The 7,726-nt window shown below is 37.7% G+C and overlaps 1 non-coding gene across 1 annotated transcript; it reads right to left on the minus strand.

Annotated features, from left to right (window-relative positions):
- Positions 1-4,541: 4,541 nt before the first annotated feature.
- On the minus strand, positions 4,542-4,653 carry LOC124886289. The gene has a single exon (XR_007043375.1). It is a non-coding gene; the product is annotated as a small nucleolar RNA R71 (small nucleolar RNA).
- Positions 4,654-7,726: the final 3,073 nt, after the last annotated feature.

Consider the following 7,726-nt stretch of genomic DNA (forward strand, 5'->3'; position numbering starts at 1 on the left):
ACCACAGTCCTAGGTCTGTGAGCTTGAATGGTTTCTTGAATTCTAGAAGGCATCTCTTTGGATGGTAGTCAACTTGTGGTCACTGAAAATGATTATTTAAAGAACTAAGGTGGTGTGTATCTCTTCTTCCCCTCTTTGATTACAGAACTTTGTAGGAGAGTGAGGGTTAAAGAGTATGGTAGTGATACGTGGGTACGTCCTGGTGCTCCCATTTACCGCCTGAGGATTCTAGGAAAAGGCATACCTGGAAAAGGAAAGAAGAAAAAGATTGACATAGAAAAGGCAATATGTATTGGGCCTGAGTATCATAGTCGAACCACTACGGACCTCTTGAGGAGATTGGAGTTGATATTGCATCCATTAGGGAGCTTTTGTTAGTTTTCCCCAAGTACCGAGAGATCATTCCACTACGCATCATTCATATGTATCACATACCAATTATGAAAAGTATAGGGAGGACCAAAAGAAGAAAGTGGATACCATTGCACAGCTTGAGAAAGCCTACTCCTCTTTGGTGAAGTCACACAGAGACCTCCGGATTAAATATGAAAAATTAGCTACAGGAGAGAAAAAGAGGGATGAGTTCTTTATCAACATAAGAAAGGGTGTGAAAGGTCTATTAAAGGTACTAAAATCCTGATACAAACTTTCTCCCTCTTTGGTGGAGAGTGATCATAAGGCCCCAGCCGAGTGGACTAATCTTGAGGTGAATGGTGATGATACAGAATTCGAGAGTTAAAGCATCACTTGATGCAATTTTAGGGAGTATCCATATGTTTCTTAACCTTAATTATTTATGCAATAGGGAGACTGCTATCCATTCAGTTGGGGGTATATCCTTATTCATTGGATTTGGGCCTGTATTATTGATATTTTTGCATACTTTTCAACTCTTTGGGATGATTCTTAGTTTTGCTTGGGTTGTAATATTTGGGTACTCTGATGGTGTCTATATTTGTATGGATTAGTTACTTTGTTCTTAGTTTTCTACTTTAGTTCAGTTTTAATCGAAGAGATTCCCTATAATAGACTGAGTGATGACATTCTTAAGGAAAAAGTGTAAGGGAAGTCTGAATACCCGTAGAATCAAGGTTAATATAAGGGAAGTCTGAGTACCTGTGGCATTAATGATTTGGGGGTTGCACTCATACCCATTGGTGAAGTCTAAGTAGATATGTGGGTGGTCCACATATATTAGAGCCACAATGTGACATCAACTTGGGTTGTTGCTGTGATTTGCAAATTATGCGTGGTACGAATGCAAAACAAACAACCCCCTTCATCCAAAATTCTTGCAAGATTCTAGGGCATGGATGCGAGAAACCTTGTGAAAAAACTTTTCCCCTTTCTATGATTCTGAAAATTAACTTCGGAATAATAGTGAATAATCCATCTTTGTCTCGAGAAGGATGAAAAATTGAACCCCCTTGACGAGATTCACATGTCATGTGTGTGAGCTTAGTTGTCTACATTTCATGTGTACTTGTACCATCTATAGCATGCCGCATTAGTCTTTCAAAGATATATTTTGATTGTGCTTGGTTAGTTAAATTATCATTGGCCAATTTGTGACATTGGAAGCCCACTCTCGCCTAAAAATCCTACCAATACATAGGAGTTACCCCTAGTCACCATCTTTGAGCCTTTGGATTTTTCTTTGGAAAATAATTTACAAGTCGTGACCTTTCTATTTATCCTCTTTTGAACCCTATCCTCCTTGAACTTAAGGACAAGTTTAGGCTTAAAGCCTAAGTTGAGGGTGGTGGTAAATGAAGGAAATGTATTTAGGCCGTGAATTAATAAAAAGATGCTTATGTGCTTAACCAAATAAAGTATTTTGATTTGAAGAAAGAAAAGATCCCACAAAGGAATGAAATTCATTATTTATTCACACAAAAAGAGAGAGAGAGAAAATGAGGAAAGTGGGAAAACAAGGAAAAGGAAAAATAGTAAAAGAAAAAGAAGTGGCCCAATAGAAAAAAAAATTAAAGAAAGTATGAAGTAGAAGTTCAAGGAGGGTTTATCCCTATTGTCCTAAGTTTATATCCTACCCTATCCTAAACCTATATTACAAGCTCAAAAAGTCCTTTGTATTTTCCAACTAAATGTGGTAATTGTAGTGGCGATTGAAAAATAGGGGCAAGCCTATGGTATGGTACTTGTTAACAAGGAGAATTTTTTGAGAGGGAGAGTGTTTGCACTTAAAATTCCTTGTCGTGTGATTAGTAAAAAGGTGTGTGAAATCTTCTTTCTTGTAAGGATGTATGTGAACAAGTTGAGGTGGGTAATTTTTTTATCCTCCGCACAATGAGATAAAAAGGGGTATAACTTGGTTGTAGTCAACAAGTGAGTCATTTCTAGAGTGTTAGTGGTTGTTAAATCATTGTTCCTCAAAAGTCTAATTGATCTTTCAAATATTGCATTTTATTGAAGGGGTTTGTTTAAACCATTTTTCCCATGTGCAAAGAGCTTTTTGTGGTAGCCATCAAGTTTAAGTCATCTTGATCATTGGTTGATAGAATAAGGGCATACATGGGAAATTTTCAAATAGAAAAGGGTGGTGTTTCTTGAGGACAAACAAAATTTTAAGTTGGAGATATGATGAGTGGTGATTTTACCACTAATTTACACCAAACATTTGTAAACACTACCATGCTTTGTAACAGAAAAAGAGACATTATCATGATCTAAATGCACTAATTACAAAATTTTATAGGTATATATTTTAGAAGGTGAAAAGATGTGGATCAGAGCTAAAAAGGGGTCAAATAGATGCAAAAGGAGTGCAACTAGAGACCTTGAGCAGTTCAAACTCTATTACCACAACCGTGATCCTCAGGCCGGGGTTGTGGTCAACCAAGATGGTTAGCATAATGGTATGCAGAGCATAACCGAGGTCATGTACAAACTTGTACGATTGTGGTTCAGTGGGAATGTGACTCAGGGCAGTTTTCTAAAATTGCATATATGAATCCCAAATCATATATAGGCAAAAAACCTTTCTTCTTTGGGTATAACTTACCTCACCAAAATTTTCAAATTGAAAGGAAGGAACTCTAATTGGAAAAACGTCTAACTATTGTTGGAGGCTTAATTTCTTAATAATTTTGTGAAGAATGAATGTTTTGGATAATCCTTATGGTTATCTCTCTTTACTTTCTTCATGAGTATCTAAGTAATTTAGTCTTTGGATTATGTTGAACTAAAGTGTAATTGTGTGTCGGTGTTATTGTGTTTGCATGTCTTTTTGTTGCTGATTATGAATTCAACCATTGCTTGGGTTAATGAGTTAGAATTTGATATGTCAAAACCCCAAATCTCCAAATGGGTTTGATGGGTGAAAAATTCTAACTCTAAAAACCCTTCATCGTCCTTCAAAGAGGGATGAAGGTGAACTTGAGGTAAACCATAACATCCTTGAAAGAGGGTATAGGGGGACAAGGTAATGGTGGACAATTGAGCCTGTGGTTTACTACCTTTTGCAATCTTAGAAATAAGTATATTTGGAGTTTAAATCATGTAAAGAGCATTATCCTAGAAATAGGGATGATTGATTTAGGTTTTGGGTGATTATGAATTGCACACTTGTTTGGTGCTCCAAAGAGCCAATGGGTGAAATCATTGTAGTTTTATTGAAAGATTGACTATAATGACTTTCGACCTAGCCTATCCTTTGGTCAACAACTAAGCTTCTTTCTAAGCCATCATCAACCGACATACTTTACCTTTAGGTAAACATAATCCCAAGATCCTCTATAATCTTTATTTTAAATCAAAAGTGTCATATTCGTGCATTGATAGTCGAAAATCGTTAAAAATCAATCCCCTCATTTTATTTTACGTATCTTATTTATTATCATTTTGGGTAACCTTTTTTTATTTAGAGCACCCATAGGACTTGAAATTTATAATTCGGTCCGTGTGGATTCGACCCCAACTCTAGATGGGTAATTCATAACGACTGCCTCACCCCTTAATCATGGGAGTAAGTTTAGCGTCATAAAAATGGCGCCGTTGTCGAGGAGTGGAATATATATTTCACTTGTGTGGTGTGATTCTTACTTGGGGAATACCCGGGGTGGTCTAATTTACTTTATTTGTTATTTTTAATATTTTGTAGATAGTCAATGTGTTAACAGAGCAATAAGTGATAACACAAGCAATATGGGCCCCTTTGATGCCCCTCTAGATGATATGGGCCCACTAAATAATGTGGGACAAACAAGTGCAATCCATATCCTATCAACTCATGGGAACGAAGTCTTCCATGTGACTAGCATCATGCTTCTCATGTTGCAAATGAATAGTTTGTACAGGGTCAAGCCTTTGAGGACCTAAATGTCCATTGGAAGAATTTCGTGGAAGTGTATGTGTAGTTCAGTGTAGTATATATTACTTAATAATCCATTTGGCTTTGCCTCTTCCCATTCTCACTAACGGGTGAGGTGTTTTATGGCTCCGCTCACTTCCACTCTACCTAATTACATCTTGGGATGAGCTTACAACGGTGTTTCTTAATAGATATTTCCCACCATAAAAAATTCTTCAAAAGCGGGACGAGATTGTGAATTTTTAACAAATGAATGGAGTGTCATTGTTTGAAGCTTAGGAGAGGTTTAACGGTAAGATATCTCAATTCCCACATTATGAAGACCCAGAGAAGATGCTTCTTGAGATATTCTACCATGCCCTTGATCCATTAAACAAAGCGGTGGTGGTTAATTTGGGGGGCAGTTTCCTAGAGAAGTTGCACCCCCATGCGACCTTTCTATTGATTGGAGAAGTGTCAATGCAAAATCAGGGTTGGCATTCCCAAGAAATCGTAGATCCTAAGATCCCTTCAACTACTTCCATGGTCGATAATGAACAAAGAAAGCAAAATGAAGAAAAGGAGAACATGGTGAAAATGATGACCCAACTTGAACTATTGACAAAACATATTATTGGTGTACCCACAAAAGCAGTAAACATCGTAGCATGAAGATCTTATAAAGATGCTGAAGAAGCAAAGAAGTTGGATGAGGAAATCTAGTATTTGTCTAACTACTCGGGTGGTCTTCGATTCACGATGGACTCGAGATACCCTCCACGACCAGTCCCTAGTTCGGGTCATGACATAAGGTATCTAATTCCGCTCTTATATGTATAGCAAGCTACAATTATCCCTAGGTCAAATAGAACTAAGGCATCTTCTTTAGTATAAGAAACTAAGGCCAATCTTCCCTAAGGATGGGTAACTAGAGAATTTTTACTTATTCTTTAGTTATCTAAGGCATTCTTATGCTAAAAATAAGAAATAAGGAAACAAGCTAAGTGTTCAACTCTACAGTTTCAAAGTGGCCTTAATGGTCCAACTAACCCTTGTCTTGCATTTCATCAATCCAACAACTAAAACCCATCCCAAATCTAACACAATATTATAAGAATACTATGAAATATAACAAGGGTTAAACCTAGCCTACCTCGTTGCCGAAGAAAGCTCAATGAGTTCCTAAAACACCATTTTTCCTTTTAAGAAGCCTGCTAATGATGACAAGCTATCCTGAACACATTCTACTCATTAATACAAGAATAACAATACATATACTGCACTATTGTGCTGTGGATACAAAAATCACAAAAAACCCCTATGTGGGTCCAATTTATGAAAATTGAGTTTCCAAAACCAACCCAACAATCTTACAAGTTCAAGGAATTATTACCCTAAAAAATGGGTGACAATCAAGCTAAATTGGGGCTAAAATCAATACCTAAAGGTTTTAGGGTTTGAGAAAACAATCAAGAAATTTCACCAAGAAAAGGGTGAATTCTTACATCAAATCAGAAGATAATCGCGAAAATAAATGTTATCTAAACTCAGAAGTCACTTACAAGCCTCAATTTTGGGCAATCATACTATTTAGGGTTTTGGGTCTCAAGAGAATTATGAAGAATGGCAAATATTCATGGAAAGGTGGTCCTTTTATACCCATATTTTGCCCTAGGGTCTTGATATCGTAACTCGAGGCCTCGTGATCATGGTATTTTGAATCTGCTGGTTGCAGTTGCAATCACGACCTACAAAGCAAAATCATGGTACTAGCTGAATTCCAAGGGTAGTGTGATCACGGCCCTAGCAACAGAAATAAGAAAAAACATGGAAAGTGAACTTGCATCTTCAAAAGTTAAGGATTGGAATATACCTGAAGTCTCGAATAGGTAAGGATACTGTGTCCACATCTCGCTCCCGGACTCCCAAATGGCCTCCTCCGCTAGGTGGTGTCTCTATTGAACTTTAACAACCGGAATCTCTTTAGTGCACAACCTCCTGACATCCCTACAAAAAATTAGCACAGGATCTTATACAAAGGTCAAATGCTCGCCCAAGTAGACTGAGTCCCATCTAAGCACATGAGACCGATCAAGAATGTATCTCCGCAACTTAGAGACACGGAAAATTGGATGAACAGTTGCAAAAATTTGGATGTAGAGCTAACTCATAAGCCACCTTACTAACTGTATGGAGAATCTCAAATGGTCCACTACATCTAAGGTTGAGCTTGCCTTTCCTCCCAAACCTCATCACACCTTTTATGGGCAAAACATGGAGGAATACATGATCACCAACTCCATACCTCTAGGAACGAAGCCTACAGTCTACATAGGCCTTTTACCTACTTTACGACGCTCTCAACCTATCCTGAATTGCCCTGACTCTATCTAATGACACCTGAAGCAATTCAATACCATGGGGCCTAACCTTGGAATTGTCAAACCATCAAACAAAAAAATAACATCTCTTACCATACAAAACCACAAAGAGCTCCATCTTAAAACTTGAATGATAGCTGTTATTATATGCAAACTCTGCCACGGCTAAGTGCTACTCCCACTAGCCTCAAAAATCCATAACAAAGGCTCGGAGTATATCCTCAAGAACCTGAATTGTTCGCTCAGACTAAACATCTTTCTACAGTTGAAAAGTTGTACTGTGATCGAGTCGAGTAACAAACTCCACCTGAAATGCTGTCCAAAATTTCAACGTGAACACATAACCATGGTCTGGAATAATAGAAATAGGCTCTCCATGAAAACGGACTATCAAACATAGATATATGTTAATCACTCAGCACTTAAGGACATCTGAATAGGAATAAAATGTGCTGACTTGGTCAAACAGTCTACAATGACCCATATACCATCAAAACCACGAGAAGTGCAAGGAAAACCCCTAACATCTTCCATGGTTATCCGCTCCTATTTTCACTCGCGAATGGCAACCTCTGAATTAAGCCACCAAGACATTGATGCTCGGCCTGTACCTGTTTACAAAAAAGGCAATGATCTACAAAGCTTTCCATATCTCTCTTCATACCACTCAACTAATAATGCGACCTCAAATCTCTATTCATTTCGATTGTCCCTAGAAGAATGGAAGATCTAGAACTGTGAGCCTGCAAAATCAATTGAATCAATTCATCAATCCTCGAAACACAAATAAAACCATCAAAGATCAAAACACCCTCAAAATCTATGGTATTCCTCTCAGACCCACTACTCAACACCTGATCACGAAGGAAGCGAAGCTTCTAATCCTCAAACTGGTTATTCTGAATCTGCTCAAATAATGAAGACCTCGCATCAACTCTAGAAGGAATCCTCTTAGGGTCTTAAATATCAAGGCTAACCATCAAGTTGTCTAAGTTCTTAATGTCCCATGACAATGACCTCTGTGAAACTAAAAGAC

Source organism: Capsicum annuum, chromosome 7 (assembly GCF_002878395.1).
Source record: "Capsicum annuum cultivar UCD-10X-F1 chromosome 7, UCD10Xv1.1, whole genome shotgun sequence".
Taxonomy (NCBI): Eukaryota; Viridiplantae; Streptophyta; class Magnoliopsida; order Solanales; family Solanaceae; genus Capsicum; species Capsicum annuum.